A 6109-nucleotide genomic window follows, 5' to 3' on the forward strand; every position below is an offset into this window, starting at 1 on the left:
AAGTGACACCCATTATGAAACTCATCCAACTGGTTTCCTGCTTGGTTTTATGAATATGGTGGAACAGCAGATACTTTTTAAAAAGTTCCACAGAATCTGCCTCATGCTAAGAGACTGAGCTCTCCAAGTATCGGTCAGCAGAGGTGACTGATAGCTTTAGGAAGACAAGGGGTAGCAATAAATACTAAGTAGTAACAAGGGGCAGTTCAGACTCCAAATTCTCCAAGGTCACCCCAGGGTTCAAAGGGACACCAGCAACAGTGTGGTAAGGAGTCAACTGGCAGTGGGGTAAGTGGTCCATAGTTAACCTAATAATCAGCAGTACGTTAAAGCTTCAAAGGGACCTGCAATGGCCCGACCAAGAGCTGAATGAGAGAGAACACAGCCATGTTTGTCTAAATTCCTTGTAGGTTCTATGAACCCTGCAGAAATAATATCCTTGCCTGAGAGGTCCAATAGCCACGTACAGCTATTTAATTCAATTCTGCAGTCACACTAACCACATATCAAGTGCTCAAAAATCCCATGTGGCTAGTAGCTCTTACATGGAATAGTAAAGATATAGAACAGTCTCATCATCACAAAAAAGCCCTCTTGATAAACACTGATCTGGAAGTGACCTTACTTATGACCAAGAAACTACTGCCTAGAGGGGACTTGAGTTAAATGTATAAGAATTTTAAGTGATACCCAGATTTGACTGTATACTAAATAATTGTTGAATAAATGAAAGAAAAAAAGCATTAAAATACCAAAATTTCTACTATTCAAACAAAGGGGAATAGAAAGTATGAGGCATTGAAATATTACTGAGTAGGTGATCTCAAAGTACAAACCCAGAGTATTCCAACTAGATCTGTAAAAATACCCAGATGCTCTAGTAATAATGATGAAGACAGAGTAAAACTGTATTTGTTCACACACAGTTGTAATTTCATAGCTAGAATGAGATGCCATTATACTTGGGTGTTTTTAAGAAATTATTTGCATATCGGGGCCCCTGGGTGGCTCAGTTGGTTGGGTGGCTGCCTTCAGCTCGGGTCATTGATCGCCTGGTCCTGGGATCGAGCCCTGTATCGGGTTCCCTGCTTGGCAGGGATGCCTGCTTCTCCCTCTCCCTCTGCCTGCTGCTCTGCCTACTTGTGGTCTCTCTCCATCTCTCTAATGAATAAATAAAATCTTAAAAAAAAAAAAGAAATTGTTTGCATACATAACTTTTTTATTGTGTATGACTACATAGTGCAATCACCATTATATTTTGAAATGGAAAAAAAATTGCAAGACAGACTTTAAGAGCATCTTGGCAAAAGCTTTCAGTTCCTCTAACGCTTCTTCCTAAATACGGTGAGTGAAAAACATGTATTAATAATGCTGGTAAGACAAACTAAGAATTCATTTACCTTCAATATCAGTAACTATTTTTACAGGTGTGAAATATTTCTAACATTCAGACTAGATAAATATAGTCAAGTGTTCCAGGTTAGTAAACAATGGTTTGTTTTAAAAGCCACTTTACACAAGGAAAATATTATTAAACCTTTAAATGGTTTTATGGACATTTAGCCATTGGCTTCATTACATACCAAAGGGTATTCTAGAAAAAATTCCTTTCAAGTAATAGAAATCAATTCAAATAAATAATATGCTGCCAGAGCTTTAGATGTGTTTCTAATACTGATGTCCAGTCTAATGAAAACATGGATATGTAAGCTAAAAGAGACATATATATGATCCATTTTTTTTCCTTTGGAATAAACCCATCCAACATTTCTATACAAAAGCAGTGGCTACTGAAGCTTTATGGTGGTAAGAATTTCTATGGCTCACCCAGACTAGAAGAAGGACATCTTACTTAGGTATACAGAAATGGAGTTCATACTCTAACCCAAGGACAGATAAATAATTAAAACCGGATTCAAAGTGTGGAACTCTACTTTTTATCAGTTCCTCCATACATACTCCAGTGGATTCAATAAATTTGCTTAAACAATACAAATCCTGTGTATGCATGATCTAATCTAAGATGTACAACAAAGCATTCATTATTCATAATGCACTTGGTCAAAATGATGTTAATGAAGCAAAATAAAGGAGTCTCTCTATGTTGAAATTAGATTTAAATAAAGGACTATCTGTCCTATAAATGTAAAGTAAATCTTTTGTCCTGGCTTGTCTTCTCCCATATACAAAGAATTGACTGCAGTGTCACTGAGATAAATTAATGCAACTACTTCATTTTAAAAATATGAATTAAGTACCTATTATTTACTACGAAAAAAAAAAGACTATTTAAGAGACAAGTGCTGGGGGTAGATGAGATTGGCAATTTTAAATAGGTGGCAAAGGAAAATCTCCTTTGGAAGGTAGACATTTCAACAAAGATTCAGATATCATAGGGGAATGTGGTAGCAATGAGAATATTTCAGGGAGAGAGTAGCCCAGGGAAGAAGGAAAATTGAGTACACCCGCTTCATAATGGTTGCTTGTCTCATGTGTTAAAGAAGAACAAGGAAACCAGTGCGGCTGGTGCCAAATAAATGTGGGAAAGAGATTTTGGAAGCATCCAGAGTGTTAAAAACATGAAGGATCACATAAAGCCTTATAGTTCCTCCTAAGTAACTTCTGCTTTTACTTACACTGAAATGGAAAGCTACTGAAAATTTAAGTAGAGAGGAATATTACTGGACATGACTTTAAAAGAATCATTCTGACTTCTTGGTAGAAAGAAAGGGGAAGGGGACAAAGCAGGGAGCCCAGCTAGTATGCTACTGACATCATCCAGGGAGAGATGATGATGTCTGAGCCTGGTATGCTAATACTAGATGGGATAAAAAGTGATCAGATTATCCACTGGCTTAGAAGATAGAGTTAACAGAATTTTCTGATGTCTAGTATCAACAGTGTCTCACTGTAAGCTAATAAACTCCTGGAAAATATATATATATATATACACATGTTTGTATTTATGTATGATAGATATACTGATATCACATCCTGATTGTAACATTGAGAAGGGACTTCTCTCTTCTTCTCCAGCAAATTGTCAATAAATACTGTAGATCATGCAGGAGGGAGGTTGACACTTTAAACAAATCAAGAAAACTCTTCAAAAGGATGAAGTTTTTTTGTGATTAAAGCTACTTTTAGAGAGTTCATGTGGTCATGAGGAAATGACCTCCATACTAGCTGCAGCTGGCCCTTGGGTATTACAATAGTAAATGAAATTGTATCATAGCCTTTGTTGTCTACATTTAAAAATATTAATAGCCATAGTCTCAATTTTTTAATTGAAGTGCTCCTGCTCCCAAGGATACAATAGATTCCTAATTGATCTATTTTTCAGGTTATGTACTTGTGCTCTCTTTGATATTATCTTTTAATAACTAAAACTGTTTTACATCTCCCCCTTGAGAATATCTGAATCTTGCCTCTCATTAAAAAGTCTTTGGTAGGGATGCCTGGGTGGCTCAGTTGGTTAAGCGGCTGCCTTCGGCTCAGGTCATGATCCCAGCGTCCTGGGATCGAGTCCCACATCAGGCTCCTCGCTTGGCGGGGAGCCTGCTTCTCCCTCTGCCTCTGCCTACCACTCTGTCTGCCTGTGCTCATGCTCTCTCTCTCTCTCTCTCTCTAACAAATAAATAAATAAAATCTTAAAAAAAAAAAGTCTTTGGTGTTCTTCCTCGGATCTTGAGCTTATGGAATAAAATAAAAACCTCTAAAGCTTCATCATTTTGATGAAATAAAAAAGAGATGTTTTTAGGTATCTACTATCAATATAATATTTGTAATGTATATTTAAAAATCTCAAAGATAAACCCATTTTTAAATTTAATAACATCTGCAGAAAAGATATTGTTCATATATTTCCCTTAATCACAATTCTTGATAGGCAAATAGTACATCTATTAAAAAGCAATGAAAATATATTTTAAGAGTACAGCTAACATGTGTTGTGTTGAATGTGGCATAAAATTTTGAGGTTTTCTATATTAGATACTTAGAATAGAAAATGTAATTTTAAACCTGTGCAAACAACTTTCTTTGCCTCGATAAGGTATGAACTCAAAAGTTTAAACACAGGGAACAAATCTGTGGTCTGAAATTACAAATAGGAAGCTATGAAACTTAAAATATGAAAATTAGGTGAAAAACACTTAGGTTATAACATAATTGTAAGGCTTTTATATTTTGGAAGCAGAAAATTCTCTAAAAATTGTTTAATGGGATGATAGGTAGATGGCAGAAGGTATGGGACATGGTCTTGCTCCCTAAGAATGTACATGCATGTGTTCAGTGGGAGTGGACAAATTTTTTAAATAAGAATAATCAGGAAAATGCCATAGGTGGAAATTTTCTGCAATGGAATATAGGCATAAAAGTTTTTCATAAAAGTCCACAGTGTTGTTTTTTGTTGTTAGCTCGCTCATTGAAAAGAACAAAACCAGAAGAAAGCAGATCAGAGCATTGTAAAGTCTTGTTCATCAGGTCATTAATGACTGAAGGTTGGACACTTATGATGGGACCAACTCAGTTATCCTAAGAGGAAAGATTAAAAATCTATTACTTGTTTCCCCAGAGGCAGAAGGCTTACAGAAAAAGTAAGGCTACTCGAAAGATAGAATGAATAGAACTGACAGGAGAAGCCAGGCAGCCTTACTTGATCTACACAACATTCTTCATTATATATTCTGAAGGACTATTCAAATGCAATGTATCTGATGATTAATGCAGGAGGGATAAAGCGGGTTGAACTACTTTCCCAAGATCGCAGACTATGAAAGAAAATTCCTTCTCGTTATAACAACTTTGGTGATACCAGTAACCCATGCCATTTGTAATTTCAGGTGGGTTTGGGTATAATCCAATCTAATGTTTTTGGAGGGAGAGTGTATATTTTCAAGGTTAATAAACTAGCCCATCATAATCTGGACTCACATAACATGAGAAGCCCCCATGTCTCTTGATCAATCCTATGAGGCCTATTTTGTAGACTACCTCCACTCCTATGAAAGGACTGAAATATAAAATTCAAACGTGGGCTTCTGCTTCCAACAAAGACAAATCAGAAGTAGATTTAGGCTCTCATCTGAAACTGACCCTCCCCACCAAAAGGTAAAAGATTTGAAATGATGATTTGCAAGACAACAGAGGTCAGGTAATGAAGAATGGTGATCCTTTGGGAATGAGAAACAAGATGAGCCCTATGATTCCCCAGCCTGAGAGAGTTCCAAGGCTATAGCAAGGAGAGTGGGAACCAGGCAAAACTTGGGGATCTCAATAAATGAAGGAGATGCAAATGAGAGTCTGGGAAAACCCAAGACAACTTAGAACTCCAGAGAGAAGAGAATTGCACAGAAAAAAGAACTTTGGAGAACTGCAAAGGGTCTTGACTATTTAGTTGAATATTAATCAACAAAAGAACATGAAGAAATTACTCAAGACCTGGAAAAGAATCATCTGAAAAGAACAAATGCAACAGTGCCTGCCACTCACATGGCGATAGAAACAGTACCTGCTCCTGCTTCCACCAGACAGACTGGAGAAGTTGATCATGCATAGGTAGCATGCACAGGAAAGTCTTTGCATCAACAATGGGAAATGCTTCATTCCAGATGAGCATTAATTCAGATACATTTAACAAATCATAAAGCAAACCAGAAAGGATAAGACTGTTTCCAAGTAATTTAACTGATGCCAGAAAAAAGGCACAAGAACATTAATAAGGATATAAAAATATCCATTACTCAACAAGTTAAAATTCCTATCTGCCATCTAATCAAAGACTATTAGGCATGTAAAGAAGCTAAGAAACATGACCCATTCTGAGGGAAATAAACAAAAATGACTCAGTATTGTCACAGGTGTTATAAATGACAGACAAGGAGATTTAAATATTATAATTGCAGTCCCTATGTTCAAAGCATTAAGTAAAGAAATGGGAGATTTTTTTTTAAGAAACAAATAAAACTTCTTAGAGGTACAAATTGCAATATTTGATGTAAAACATACATGAGGTGGAATTAACAGAAGTTTAAGCATTCCTGAAGAGAACAATAGGGAACTTGGAAACATAGTAGTAAAGCTATCTAAACGGAAACAGAGAAAAAAG

The sequence above is a fragment of the Lutra lutra genome, chromosome 1, assembly GCF_902655055.1.
Source record: "Lutra lutra chromosome 1, mLutLut1.2, whole genome shotgun sequence".
Lineage (NCBI taxonomy): Eukaryota > Metazoa > Chordata > Mammalia > Carnivora > Mustelidae > Lutra > Lutra lutra.